The sequence below is a fragment of the Phyllostomus discolor genome, chromosome 9 (genome assembly GCF_004126475.2).
Source record: "Phyllostomus discolor isolate MPI-MPIP mPhyDis1 chromosome 9, mPhyDis1.pri.v3, whole genome shotgun sequence".
Classification (NCBI taxonomy): Eukaryota; Metazoa; Chordata; class Mammalia; order Chiroptera; family Phyllostomidae; genus Phyllostomus; species Phyllostomus discolor.
Genome location: NC_040911.2, coordinates 40,110,802 through 40,127,172, shown reverse-complemented (window position 1 = coordinate 40,127,172; position 16,371 = coordinate 40,110,802).

The window sequence follows — 16,371 nt, the reverse complement described above, 5'->3', positions numbered from 1 at the left end:
TTCACCCAAAGAAGCATATCTCCAAAGGTGGACTCGGTTATTGTGGGGAGTAATTTGAGGATAAAAAATAAAAAATGACGCAACATTATATACAGACCATATTTTGCCCATATCTTTACTGATATTACTTTTTTAGAGCAGTTTTAAATTTACAGGAAAAATTACCAGAAAGTACAGTGAGTTCCCACCTATCCCCTCTCCCCCACTTTTCCCCACACAGTTTCCCTTATTATTCACATTTTGTATTGATGTGGTACCTTTCTTACAGTTGATGAACCCATATAGATAACATTATTATTAACTAATACCCATAGTTTACTTTAGGGTTCCCCCTCTGCGGTACAGTCTTTGAATTTTGACAAATACACCACGACTGGATCATACAGAACAGAATTGTTTCACTGCCTTAAAAATCCCCTATATTCCACCTACAAGTAGACCATGTTTGATGAACAAAACATCAGAATAAGAGTTCTGACAAAGTATTCTGCTAAAATTGTGAATATGTATTTTAAAGCTTTTTCATTTAATTTATTGGTTTTTGCCCCACTGTTTTTAGAGAGAGAGGATGGAGAAGAGAGAAAGAGTGCCCAGACAAAAGATTGCATCCACAACCTATGCATGTGTCCTGACCAGGAATCAAACCCACAACCTTTCAGTTATGGAATGACACTCCAACCAGCAGAGCCCAAAGTTGTCCAGGCCTTTTAAACACTTTAAAAGATTTCCCCCCACCCAATCACATTTGGTAAATTTAATTTGCTCTTCATTGGTGAGACTGACATGACACAAAAACTCTGACTCTCAAGCAAAGCCCAGGCCCACACGGTTGCTCCACGACCCATCCCCACTCTTAAAGCCAGCCCGTGGGAGGGTCCAGCTAGCATCTCATGCATGTCTTGGAGAGAAGGGGAGAGAAGGGCAGGCAGGGGATAGAAAAGGCCCTAAAGCAGAGCTGAAACACAAGCAACCAGCCTCCTATTTCTCCCCTTTCATTGCTCCTCTCCTTAAGCCAGACAGACCTCCAGAATCTTACCAGTAGAAATAAAGAATATAGTCAATAATCTTGTGATAAGTTTGCACAGTGACAGATGATTACCAGAATTAATGAGGTATAAAAAATGTCAAATTACTATAATGTACACATTGTAAGATAGAAAAAGTGTCAAATCACTATAATGTACACTTGAAGCCAATATTAATATAATACATATTGTATACCAACTATACCAAAATAAAAAATTAAATTAAAAAAATCCAAAACCACCCTGGCCAAGTGGCTCAGTTGGTGGGAGCATCCTCCCATACACCAAAAGGTTGTGGGTTTGATTCCCCATCAGGGCACATACACGGGTTGCAAGTTCAATCCCCAGTGGAGTGCATACCGGATGGGGTGCAGGCATCAAGTGATGTTTCTCACATTGAAGTTTCTCTCTCTCTTCCATTCTCTCTAAAATCAGTTAAAAATAACATTAAATTACAAGCTTTTAAATTTTAAAAAATTAAAAAATACAAAACCATAAAAATAAAACAATAACCTGGGAAGTGATTTTTATCAACATTTTGCTATTTCCTGATTAAATCCCAAGCAAGCTATCAGGCTTAAAGAGATTCCAGATTGTGATCAAAAGCACCCCCCACCTCTCTGATGAATCCCACAACCGTATTAATTTGATCGTGAAATATATGGGCATGAAACTGGAATTCCCCAAAGCCAAGTCAGCTGTGCAGCTGTCATCTTGCTCCCTCCCTCTGGAAAAGGGATAAACAACCTTTTTCCTCATACTGGGCACTCCAGCAGGACAAGCAGGGAGGTAAAACGGCCCAAGGACTCTCAGACGGCCTTGCCAAACTCTTTTTAGAATTGCACTCAGTCTAAGGGGCTTCATGCAAATTTGATTCTTCTCAGAGGAGGTTAGACATCCCTTGCAGCCTGATGGTCTCTCAGCCTCACCTGGCTCCCTCTCCATTTTCGACAGGCATTTTTCCTCTAATATAATAGCTGAAGTCTCAGGCAGTCCTGGGGAAAAAAGCAGAGGAACAAACTGGGATCAATACCAAGTGGTCTGGGGTCCACAAAGGGGCAAGACATCCAGAATTTCAATATCGTTGGCAGGCTTTTCCAGGGAGAATATTCTTTAGCCACACTTCCACCCAATGGAATTGATCCCTCCTTACAAATTCTGCCTCAAATGTTATGTCTTCAAGAAGACCTCAACCAGAAACCATTTTTAAACTCTCTCATGCTCCTTTATTTGTCTCTTAAGGCAATGATCTTCCACCATGTGTTAAGAATTACCTGAATATGTCTACCCCACCACCCACAAGGTGGCAGGAGCTAGGACTTCCCATTTCTATTGCCACCTGCCACCATGCCTTGTACATAGAAGTCATTCGATACACAGGATTTAAATTGAATTAAGACACAAACATGGGAGGAGGGGGAAGTGGGAGTTACTAATCAAAGGGCATAAAGTTTTACTTAGACGAGATGAAGTAAATTCTAGGCATCTGCTAAATAACATTGTGCTGATAGTCAACCATACTGTATTGTGCACTTTAAAAATGTTAAGAGGTGGTGATGGGTGGTAACTAAACTTATTATGGTAATCAACTTGTAATATATACATTTTTGTACGTCATTATTTTATACATGTAGCACTAATGCAATATTATGCCAATCATACCTCAATAAAAAATGTTGAGGGTAGATCTCATGTTAAGTGTCCTCCCCACAATAAAATTTAAATTTTTTAAAATAAATAAAAAGTTTAAGAAAGAACAAAATGAACAGAGTCCCAAACTGATCCTTATTTAATCTTAACTTAAGCTTTCATAATGTTTGTTTCTAGAAGAAATGAAACTAAGAGCCAAGAGTTTGTCACAACAGTGGAGGCCAGCTTTCCCCGCAGGCGGCTCTCCTCGCGGGCACCACCATTCTTTTCCTCAGGGCCACGTCCAGTATTCACAGAGGATGAGACCATAAAGCTGACTGAAACCGCTCAGGTGGAGAGAGGTGCATCAGTGAGGCCTGTGAGGGGACAGGTCTCTGTGAAGCCCTAAGCCTTAGAAACTTGGCTGTCTGTCACAAGGCATTGAGGAGGCAGTACAAAAAAAAGGAAAAAAAAAAAAGAATAAAATTTGTCTTCCTAGATGAAGGCAGCAGGCATCCTTCCAAGGGTAAGATAACAAAGGCTGCATGCTTAGCCCATGGCTAGGAAGGAACTGCAAACTGACACCACTTATTTTAAAAAGTTTTCAAAAAGTAAAAAGATAATAATTCATTTGTGGACGACAATTGTTAGCCTGTCTTCAGAGTGGATAGCCCTTTCACCTGTGGCTCTTCTCTTTTGTGGGTACTTCTCACTATGAGAGTTTGGGGGCACCCTCACGCCTTCACTCAAACCTCTTTGTCCACTCCAGCATCTTCTTTTTCCTATTTCCTTCAAATCAGTAGGAAATTCCTTCCCAATTCCTTCCTCCACCCAGGTATCTTATGTAATGTCAAGCACTATATATCCTTGCTGGTATTCTAGTCTTTAGAACCTTCTCTACTGGACACCTAGAATAAACTGCTATAAGGATGCACCACTCCTAGGGAGCTCTTCACAATGAGCAATACCTCAGTGGTGCATCTGGCCTCAGGATTAGGACTTGTAGGCCTGCAGCCTTGTGCTAGTGGATGGAGTCTGGTGTGGGTGGGACAAAGCACAGCCCTGTCGGATGTAACCCATGAACCCCTCATCTGAAAACCTCTCTTCATTCTTATCTTTCTGGGCTTCTCTGTGGCATTTGAAATTGCTGAAACTGAAAACTCCTTTCATCACCCCAGTGTTTGTTTCAGAGTCAGGCAGACCAGGAGGCTGACCCAGCTAGGAGCCCTCGCCCTCGGGCCTCTACTCTCTCCAATGTGGGGCCAGGCCGGCTGGTCAAGCTCTCAGGGCCTTGGTTTCTTCATAGGTGAGGATGCACTGATAGTATTTTGGAGATGCTATCCAAGATTTCTCCTCCTGATTCCTTGGCCCTTTCCCTCGCCTTCATCATTTAGACAAAGAAACAAACTGAATACTAAACTGATCTGTACCGATCTGATCTTAAGCTTTTATAATGTTTATTTCTTGGAAAAAATGAAAACAAAATCTGTTCTCCATACATGCTGTTCTTAGGGGGAAGACAAATATGCTGAAATCAAAGAAATAATTACTCACCCGTGAGTTTTAAAATTAGACTTTTTGGCGCCTAGAGCAGCAACAATATATCGAAAACAAAGCTTTTTTCCTGCAGCAGGCAGTGGGGGTTGAGTGACAATGTTGAACTAAGGTGCTAGGATCCTGGAGGATTCTCCAGAGTTTATACTGTGAGCTAAAAAAAAAAAAAAAAAAAAAAAAACAGGAAAAAAAGTAGGATACCATAAACCGATTTTTCTCCAATTAAAAAAGATAAGGATGAATTCAATGATTGTAGGACAGCAGGGCTATAGCCAACATTTAGGTCCCAAAGAAGTGTCCCCTAAATGAATCAAAAATCTTGGACAGAAAGGACAAGAGAAACCCCAGATAATCTTACGTTGTCTCCAGAACCAAAGAGACCATTGCCTGGCTTCCCAAGGAGTTAACTGAGAGAATTCAAGTCTTATGAAGAAGCCTCATGTCCAGCACGGTCCCAGCAGAGCAGCCTGACGATGGCTAAGGGAATTTCCTGGTCAGGTAATCCTCAGGGCAGCCTCACAGAACCATAAGCAAAGGTTCCTATGAGTCCCTGGACAAATAGGAAAGTGACTGAACATGAGCCATAGCCCCAAAGGAGCCAGGGTTTGGGACAAGAAGGAGGAATGTATGATCCTCAAAGACATGACACCAAACCACAAGGACCATGAAGACGAGAAAGGACAAACTTTTCAGAAAAATGCAGCAAGGACAGAGGCTGGCATCCACCTCTCTCCTCAGGACAGTATACAAGTCAATGCCCTAGAAACTTAGCTCACCCCTAGAGACAAGAAGTAAAGGTGAGGAGTGACATGTATTAATTGAGTTTAAAACTGTACTAGCTATGTTTAAGTCCAGAAGTAACTGAGTTACCTTGAGTTGACGAAATTAAACTTTCTGCTTTTTGTGGAAATTGGGATGTCCATGACTTCAGAATAAATGTATATAGATGGAAAACTGAACATTCTAACTACAAAATTTAAACTTGCCAAATGTAAAATGTGTGTGCTAATACCTCTCTCACAGAAGTATTGCCAGTCTTAAGTGAGTTCAGTACAAAAAGCACCAAGCACAGTGTCTGGATCATAAGACACAGGGCAAGATCTAGGTCCTTTCTCTCCCTGCAGTTTTCTCTTTCAATTCTCCAGTTCAGTTAAGGAAATAACAGGGTTTTGGCCATCCCAGACACTTAATAACATGGCCCAGGAGAGTGGGTGAGCAGTTGTATGGAGAGACAAAAGTGGTAGTTCTTATAGAAGCAGGGTTGGCTCCACCCATGGAGCAGATGGGATTCCACATAGAAAATGGGAAGTAGTTGTGCTTTTTAAAAGTCTGGGCTGATAAGTAACTCAACCCACAGGGGACTTTGTAGTCTGTGAGTCAAGACTCTCAGTAAATAACTGAATGTCCTCTCCAGCACTGTATTTGGAAGAGATTTCAGGAGGAAGGGAGCAGGGAGTGGTTTGTGTCTTTCCACATTTATTCTAGACAAGAAGTCAGCAAACTACAGCCTGTGGGCCGAATACTTCCCACTGTCTGTTTTCATAAATAAAGTTTTTTTTGGACAGCTGTGCTCATTGGTTTATGTGCTGTTTATGGCTGTTTTTGAACTGTAAGGGCAGAGTTGAATAGTTGTATAAGAGAACATATAGCCTGCAAAGCTGAATATATTTACATGTTCCTTTACAGAAGAAATGTGTCAAGCCCTGTACTAAAGAGTGACAACTTATCCTTCTAGAATGCTTAGAAAGCATTTCACACATTATAATTTCATTTATTTCAAACAAACATCTCAGTGGAGGAAGGTGGTTTATTAGTCATAGTATTACATTGCTATCATGTTTCCTATTTACAATATGAAGAAGCTGAGGCTCAAGGTGTTAATGGAGTTGGCACTGAGTAGCAGAAGGGTCTTCAAACCCAGCACTGCTTCCACCCCACTCCCCTACAATAGCAATGTCCTTAAATGTGACCAGATAGAAGTGTTAAGGGCACACAGAATCATCTTGAGGAGCTTTAGTAGCAAAGTAGTACTTTCAACAACCTCTTTGGTAAGAGTTCTCCAGCTATAGCACCACCTATCAGAAATGTTCCCCTGGGGTTACCCTTAGAACTGCTCACCCAGTCAAGGCCACATCAAGGTCCATGCCTGTGGAAATAAGGTTGATGGCCATGACTTTGAGGTCATGCAGCATGTCCCAATCCACAAAAGAAATATCTTACATCACCCCAGAGACATAAAAATAGCATATCAAGATATGGTTGTCAAAAGGTTAAAAATATAGTTCCTATAGATATATAGAGTAGGCACATGTTGTTAATGAAGAAACTAGCAGGATGGAAAAACTGGTTCAAAGAAGTATACAAGTCATGAATGTGTATATAGTCAGTAAAAATTTTAAAAAAGGTTGTTGGCATGAAATTTTGTAGCACCTTTATTCATAATTCCAAAAACTAGAAATAATCAAGATGTCCTTCAGTAAGTAAGTGGATAAATAAACTGTGGTACATCTTGCATGAATACTATTCAGCAACAAAAAGAAATGAGCTATCAAGCCACACAAAAAATGGAGGAAACTTAAATGCATATTACTAAGTAAAAGGCTACATATTCTATGATTCTAATTATACAACATTCTAAAGAAGGCAAAACTACAGAGACAGTAAAAAGATTGGTAGTTGCCAGGAAAAGGGAGAGAGGAGACAGATGAATAAGTGAAGGATAGAGGACTTTTCACTGTGCTTTAAAAAAATATCTTATTTATGTATTTTTAGAGAGAGGGGAAGGAAGGGAGAAAGAGAGGAGGAACATCAATGTAAGAAAGAAACATTGATCAGTTGCCTCCCACATGCCCCTAACCAGGGACTGGGCCCACAACCCAGGCATGTACCCTGACCAGGAATTGAACCGGCAACCTTGTGGTTCATAGGCCAGCACTCAATCCACAGAACCACACCAGCCAGGGCAGATAGAGGATTTGTGGGACAGTAAAACTCTTTGAAACTGTAATGGTAAATACATGTCATGATACATTTGTCAAAACCCATAGAACATTATAGCTAAGAGTGAACCACAATGTCTGCAATATTTTAAAAAATCATCTAGGAGGTTGGTGGATCCCAGGAAGTAAGCCAGACCATGACATGAGAATCTGTATTACACAGGCTATGGAACAACCTCACTGAAGGGGGAAGGGGAAAGGGTGCTGACCTAAGCAGCTCTGGCAATGAGTGGAGTCTGCATGACTGAAGGTAAAAGAAGTCAGACATAAGCACTGTACTCTAGCAGACAATGTGGTTTCCCATCAGGGCACAGATCAACAATTTTGATACTGTTCTACATATATCCTGGAACTGAATAGTAATTAAGTGGATGGTGGCTGGTGGAAGACACACTTTTCACTCTTGAAGTGATAATTTATAGGTAATCAAGAGGAGGCGACTAGAAAGATCCATATGGTTAGAGTTGGAGATATCAGTAAGAACTCATGTTTATCTTGATGAAGGTACAGAAGGTCACATATAGAACCACTCATAGACATGTGCGCACACACACAGGAGTTCATATACACACTGTATTTCTGTGCTGTCTGCTGAGTGGGCCTAAAAGAAACACCCAACTAGAAACAAGTACAGCTAGCATCTAGTGTCCTTGAGTCCATGTAAACATGATATAAATAAATGATTGAATTAATTAACAGGTGGGGGAAGAGAGATAAATCTCCCATGAAGAATTCCAAGTAAGTTATGTGGATCCTCTGCCCCTGAGGAGGGGAAGCAAAACTCCTTAGGTATGGACTGCACACAGCAAAGAGAACAGAGTGGAAAGGGAGAAGAAAATGTAGGTTTACAGTGGAGAAAGCTGACAAATGCTGCCAGGTGATCAAGGCCAACATTGTCATAAATCACATTGCTACACTGTACCTTCTCGATATGACGCAGTGAAAATAGGACCTCACTTTGTGGTCTTTCTCCAAAATGTCCATAACGTCAGTCTAACCATGCAGAAAACATCGGACACACTCCTCTACACGGACACCTACAAAATCTGACCACTACTCCTCAAACCTCTCAAGGTCACCAAAAACAAAAAAAAACCTGCCACAGCCAAGAGGAGCATAAGAGACCTGACCATTACATGTAATACGGTATTATTCTGGAAGGAATCCTGGGACAGAATAAGGACATTAGGTCACAACTAAAGGGATCTGAGTAAAATATGAACTTTGGTTATTAGTAATGTATCAATATTGGTTCACTCATGATAAAACATGTACCATATTAACATAAGATGTAAAAAATAAGGGAATCCTCCATACAATGTTCTCAACTTTTCTATAAATGTAAAGCTATTCTGAAAAACAAAGTATTAAAAAAATAAAAATTGCTAAATTAGATATATAACTATACTACAGAGCAATAGGGTCTTAAACTTTGGAGTTATCTCTCCACCAGACAGAAATCATCTGCCCCTCTGCTGGACAAGAATAATTAGCAGCTTATCAATTATCTTCATTAACATCTAACTTGACAGAGTGTAAGCCATAATCAACATAAGTTGTCAAAGTTTCATTCCCTGAGAGGTTGGCCATTAGAAGGGCTTGCTGGCCTCAATGTGCCAAGATGACATTTGCATGGATATATAGTCATCCTTTCATCTAATTTAGAAGTTTTGGATAATTTTATCTTAACAGACATGGCCTGTAACTCTTACACTGTTTTCTTCACAGAAATCATCATTACTGGATAGATCTATGATTCTTAACTTAGGTCACACATAAGGCTGTGACATCTTACAAACACACTGCTAACGTGCCACCAAATACTGATCAATACATAAATTTTATTTTTGGCACAACTAAAACACAGTTACAGAGATGTTCAAAAGATGAAGCACAAGGTGAGAAGGTTATAATAACAAAATAGAGCTATGTGCAACTTACTGTAAGGGAGTCAGATGTTATCAATTGCCAATACTAAAGGCAATTTTATGCTAATTTAAACAAGTGAATGAAAGGCCAAGGCAGTGGTAAGTTCTTCTCAAACAAAATATGGGCCTAAAAAGCTGTTCAGTGAATAAGGCAATTACCATACATGCTTTCATGGATACCATAAAAAAAGTGTTAAACCATAAAAAATAAATTGTCACATGACAATTTATTGCTTACTTTTTTAACTGTAGTTTTGAATATTTTAATCTCTTCAAATATGCCACAAATATTCTAGCATACAAGAATGGGCCAGAAACTTGAGTTGAAAGTCATTGAGCCAGACTGTCAAAATGTCAAAACTAAGAGAAAGCAAAAAAGATGGGACCAGAGTGAAAGACTGATAGATTTCTGACCCCATCTGCAAATCCTCTGACTTCAAGATTAGGCACTAGACTGGAGGCGGGGGGGGGGGGGGGGGGGGGGGGGGGGGGGGGGGGGCGGGGCGGGGGGGGTACTTCTGGGCCCATCCAGGCCTATGATTACATTTCAATAAGATGGCTCATATGTCAAAGAATTCATCTCCCACCAGCTGATCCCAAGAGAGAGAAAAGAAGGGGTAGAGGGAAGCCATTTTTTTTAAATCTAGCTGAGCCTTAGACCACTGTCAACACTGTAATTATATTGCCCTTGCTGTTTATTTTGGTAATAATCGGGAAAAGGTACATGGGATAATTTAAAAACTAAATTCACTCAGTCACTTACAAAAATATTCAACTGGCTTATGTTTGGAGCAATAAAGTGTGAAAGTCACACAGCATTCAAATTGTAGCCATGTGTGACTTGGCTTTTTTATTTGAAGGAAAGAAAATGGTTAAGCCTTAAGCGATTGTATTTCTCTCTGTCGCTCTGACTCTGAGGGAATAATGAGTTCCTGCTGGTGACACAGTGGCTTGGGGAGGCAAGCACAGAGGTGGTTTGGTGCACTTCCAAAGCTGTGTGTGTGCCTTTTCCATGAGACCCTGGTTCTGTGGGAGGGACAGTTATTGAACATTGCTGAAACAGGGGCTGGGAGTGCCACGTGTTAATGTACAGTCTTCCCCCTGAGATCCCTAAACCCTTCTCAAACATGAATTAACCTGAGCAACTTTACTACAGAGCACAGGGCACAGCTCTACATTCATATATTCATCAAAGATTCATATAGTCAACCACAAAGGGCCTCGCTACTATGTTCTAGATCCTACACCAGCTGCTGGGGATCTTTTTCGAGTTCCTTGGAAAGCAGATCCCAAGATAAAGAGAGATTTCATCTCTCTCCTCTACCACCCTTTCTAGATTTTACTCACCCTTGGCCAATCCAGGTAGCCTAGGCTGCCTGCCTGATGGACTGATCCAGAACCTCAGCCCTGAGTCCTTAGCTGCTTGGCCTCGTAAGTCATAGGTTTTAAAGTTGCCCATTTACCATTATCCCTGGCATGGAAGCACCAAGAGATGGTAAGAGGCACCCAAGTGAGTCCTCTGGGCTCCCTTCAACTCCTCCATGCTTTCATTATACAGAGCAACTCTACTCCTCTTGGCTATTATGGTCAATTTTGCCCACCAGTGCAGTAATTCTTTTCTTTGCCGGTTCCTTCACTGACATGAAAAGCCTAAAATGCCCTGACAGTAGTCACAGCTTCAAGTTCAATGTCTGCCTGGTGTTTCCCTTGTGGGAACCAGGACCTTTAGTATGACAGAGCCTAAAGCTGCAAGCTTGAGAAGCAGTGATGGTGAGAGGATCCACACCAACTTCTACTTCTACCCCTTGGTTCCTGTGCCTGTAAATTCTAATTATTAGAAACATAGCAACATTGCCACTGATTCAGTGCATATACTGCACACTGGAGGACAGCGCCCTAACAGTAAAGGTTATTGTCCCAAGGCTAACACTCCACTGAGCCTTTAATGGTCTGTCCACTGTCCCCTTAGACTACCTACTTTTAGTTGATCAGATATCTGGTAAGACCAGTGGCTCTCATGGCCATGTTCCCATTGCCACAATGCTGTGCAGGATGCCACTTCAATAAATCAGGAATGCTGTGAGTCCTTGGATGGTGGCACTAACAGAAACATGTGGGCAGAGCAGGTATCAGTTTTGGTAAGGACACACTGAAATTGAAATCACTCTGCCACCAAGTGGATAGTCTAGTTTCCTCAAGGCTCATCATTAGTCATCCATACCCACGAGATTAGATATCTTGTCTACCTTACTGTTGAGAGCTTCCTCTGCAGTGGGAGTTCTCCAGTGGGCATTAATACAAGATATACAAACTTCATACCCACAACCATAGGTTCATCATCATGCCTCTTCCCTAGGTTACCTCATCACAGACCTTCCAATCTGGTTCCTTGTGAGCCCCGACCAAAGCAGCCATGTCATTCATTTTTGTCTAAGAGTTCATATCAATCTCTATCTCAGGCCACTTTTCCCTTTTTACAAAGTGAACTACCAAGTATACTGTTTGCATCTATCTCCATTGCAGGGGTTACCCTCGCCAATTCCTGTCAAGTCCACTGAAGAGGAGCTATAACGTGGCAGCTGTCTGCTCCACCAGCACTGAGATTCAGTGATCCTTCTCTTCCACTGTGCTAGTAAATGGGTAGTAGGTGGCTGATTAACTTTCCTGCTGTCATAAGTACAAGGAAAAGATGTGATATGAAAAAGATGGGATATTTTTTAAGGAAGCTCTTTGGCACATAAGAGTGTTTTTCCTTGGTGACTCCTCCTGCCAAACCAGAAGGTAGTGCTGGGCTGCAGAATTCAGAATTTCTCCCATAAGTTCCTTGCCCAGTGGGTGGTCACTACTACTCCAGCAACTGGCCAGAACATGACACCCTCTGCATAGCAGATCAGAAAAATATCTGTGCCAGACCCCGCTCTGCCTGCTTTTGGGGGGGGCACACTTTAGGCTGCGACTAATGTTATTACCAGCTTGAAAGCCATTGCTACAGAAAAATGAAAAACTACAATTTGGTTTTGGCCAATCCTGGCTCACAAATTGTGCTCCAGCCTTGTGAGAGATTGGCATTCCTAGGAGAATAAAAAAAAATAAGAACTCTGAAAGAGGTCTGCCTTGTGTTGATTTTTTAAGGGATTTAGAAGTTGCTGGATGCTTCGAAGTATTGAGTGACTAATTTCCCTTCCTTTTTTCTAAAGGCTCACATGGTAAGCATTTATTTTCTAAAAACATGCCAAAAGGGTAATTTTTTCCAAGTTGGAATATTATTTTAAAATGTAAAATACAGTCCCGATAGCAAGTGTTATCGATATAGGCACTTCAATGTACACACAGCAAATTAAGAAGTATTGCCTTTTTTTGGTTTCAGGGTTTGGGAGTTAAAGAGAGAAAAATTCCAAATGTTTCTAAAGTGCTTATTTTTCTTTGAGATTCAGGTCTGCCTACTGAATGAGAACGGTCAAGCCAGGACAGTTGGCAGCTCCAGGTAAAAATGCGCCTATGATTTGTTTTTAGTTGTGTTATTACACCTTTCAAGCCAAGGCTGCAGATTGGCAGTGCCCTGGGGAAGGGAGAGAACTGGATACCACCCACACCTCCATCCGTGTCTGGAGCAGGACCACACTGGAACTGACCCAAGCTAGGCCTCCCTGTACTACTGAGTTAGAGCAGCACCCTCAGAACCCGTCTTTACTTGAGCCCACTCTGCAGAGGCCTGTCTGGGGACATAAACAGATTTACTAAATGTGTGTCTGTTTGTGTGCTCAGAAGTGTCTCTGTCAAATCCATCATGTAGGTTGTAGGATGGTGATAAAACAGTATGTGAACCACTACCTGTCATTTGGTGAAGGTGTACACCTTTTACTCCAGAAAAGTGCTGATTGAAAGTAAGGTATTCTGTCTCAAGAAGTAGGTAGTTGACCTTAAATTAAAAAAAATAACTTCTAAAAGTAACAGTAAACTGTATTTTAAGAGAAACAGTTAAGTTCTTTGTATATTATGAAATTCCTTTGATTAATAAGTCACATTATTTATGGACTGTTGGAAGACAAACCTCTCACTGTACAAACTGCAACTGATCATTTGAGAAAGGAACCTAAGGATCAGGAAGAGCTTTTTATCATACTGATGCATAAAGACACACAAAGCATGGCACAGATATAAAAAGGGGCCAGCATTTTTAGCAGATGCCTTTTATAACAGAGTTGAGAAGGCTGCTGTTTGGTAGCTCTAATAACGAAGAAAATGATGGAGAAGGGGTATGAGGAAACACCGCCTCAGTGAAACGCAGTGGGAGACAAGGAGGATATGGGAGAGGTCTGGCTCCAATAAAAAACAAACAAACGAACAAACAAAAAACAACTATAAAAAAAAACCAGGATGTGAAAGAATTCCATTTTCTAGCTTCTACACCTCTCCCTGAAAATATGAATCCAACTAAACAGATTTGACTGCAAAAATCCACTCTTTCCATGTCTTCCATGATAAGAAGAGTGTGTTAATTTGGATAATACTAGTTGTGATAATAAACAGCCCCTTAAAAAAGTATATAATAGCTCAAAGACCATAGAAGAGTTTATCTCTTCCCCATAATTCAGTGTGAAGAAGATATTCGGAGTGGTTTAGCAGTGCTCTTCCACACAGTGAGTCAGGAACCCAGACTGCATCTGTTTTATGGCTGTGTCATTTCCTAGGGCCTTGTCATCTGCATCAAAACACTGGAAGGGGGACAAGAATAAAGAGGGCAAAACTGCCTCTTAAAAAACCTACCTCAAAAGTGACATGCAGAATTCTACTCACATGTCAATGGCTAAAACCGATCATTGGCTAGTTACAGTCTATTACTGCGTGTAAGGGTGCAAGAAAGGTAGTCTACCTGTGTGCCCAAGGAAAAGAAGAAATGGGTTTTTTGATGAACAGCTAGCCATCTGCTTGGAAGCAGATAATGCTTTATTCATCTTTGCACGAGTGCCCCCGGATGTGCATGGCAGGGTTTACAGTAAGTAAATGTTAGTGAAACAAATGAATGCTTGAGTACTACTGAGGTCATAGTAATAACCACTTATAGGGCAGTTATTGTGTGCACCTTTCTAAGTTATTTGCACATAATATCTTATTTAATCCACAAAGTATTGTGTACTTTTATGGAAGAGGAAACTTAGGCACAGAGATTAAGCAATTTACTAAAAGTCATACAGCTGTTAAGGGACAATGCTGGATTTGGAATTGAGATTCCTTATTCTTATCCACTGTGTTTTGCTGCCTCCCAAAGTGTAACTTTTTAAAAAGTTTTTTGAATTTTCATTTATTAATTTTAGAGAAAGAGAAATGTCAATTTGTTGCTCCACTTATTTATGCATTCATTGGTTGCTTCTTGTATGTGCCCTGACCAGACATCGAACCCACAACCTTGTTGTATCAGCACAACACTCTAACTAACTGAGCTACCCAGCCAGGGCTCCTAGAGTATAACTTTTAATCACAACTTTTATTCATGCACACAAGAAACAAGCTTTTAGAATTTTACAGCTCAAAGTTTAGCATGACATAATGTAGTGTATCTCAAATTGGATTCCTGGAGGAGTTCACTGAGTTCACTATGACAATTTTAAAGTTCTAAGCTTCCACTTTAATGATAATCTTAAAAAATACCATAGAGGGTATCTAATTTTTTCCTAAGAGTTTGTTTGTTCATTCATTCATTTATTCATTCATTCATTTATTTTCAGAGAGAGGGGAAGAGGGAGAGAAAGCAAGGGAGAGAAACATCAATGTGTGGTTGCCTCTCACGTGCCCCCAGCTGGGGACCTGGTCTGTAACCCAGGCATGTGCCCTCACTGGGAATCAAACTGGTGACCCTTTGTTTCACAGGCCAGCCCTCAATCCACTGAGCCACACTAGCCAGGGCTAGAGAATTAAAAATATATTACTTAATTCTCTTTCATTAAACTTAATATCTAACTTTGAGTCTCCTATTCTACCAGGAGTACAACCTCAGATCTTCTTGCTCCCTCACCCAACATCTCCAGGGTTTTGTCACAATTCCATGACCTTTCACAGAGCCCAAACACTGAAGCATGGTGGGCTGTGAGGGAGGAAAGCCATTTGTCCAAACATGAAATCATGGAGCTGTGCTGTACACCACCCCCTCCCCCATTTCATGCCACTGCCTCCCAATGGCCAAATCCAAGCAGAAGCCAAAAGGCAAGAGGCTGGATGATAAAATTCATATGATCAGCCTCTAAGGGCACAGATCAGGATTGAGAAAAATGAAGGTATGGATGGAAGATAAGCAGCACATTAAGGAAGAGTATACTTAGAAGTGGCTTTCATCTGGAGGCTTATAGATCACGAAGCACGAAAGCCTGCAATCTTTGCTTTTCTGACCAACCAGATCTCTTCCATAAGGTCATAGGCCTAGAGCTCAAGTACCTGCTTGAATGGTATGGGTAGGAAGAAAGGGTAGGGCTGGAGAGGGACAACACAGGGAGAAATCAATAAATAATTATTGGAAATACTATCTCCACAGTATAAGCACAATTTGAATCATCTGGATGACCACCTTACAATCTCTTTTTGCCACAAAGTTTCAGGGCCGGCATTTACATTTAAAAATATATTAACCCCAATTACTTCTTTGTTCATTAACTCCTACATCCATTAAACATTTATCGAGCACCCACTGTGTGCCAGGCAGTGTTCCAGACACCAGGAATACAACAGTGAAAAAGGCAGACAAAGGGTGCACCCTCAAGGAGTGAACATTCCAGTAATATAGTTTTTTTTAATTGTCATGGGCCAATGAACAATGGTGGACTTCATAACAAAATAATCAATTGGGCCAAGCAAAGTCTAAATTGTATCATGGGGTGCTATACAAATCTAGGAGTTTCACAGTAGCTCAAAGAGAAAACAATAATGTGACAATGAAATCATCACATAGCAGTTAGAAATACCAAAGTAAAAAACAAAACAAAATTGCACCATAAGAATCAATATTGTATTTATATTGCAAACCTCAATTTTATTTCAACACAAAGTTATACTAATTGTATTTAAAGTTTTGTTTTTATTTAAGTTCTGTACTTGCTTCTAGTTCTGCTGTTATATAAATGTCACAAAGAATGCTTATGTCATAAGCATGAAACATCCAGTTATATGCTTATTTACTTAAGAAACATTAAAATAATTTTAGTCTACACAAGGGGTCTATGGAAATGGTTGCCTTTAAAAACAGGG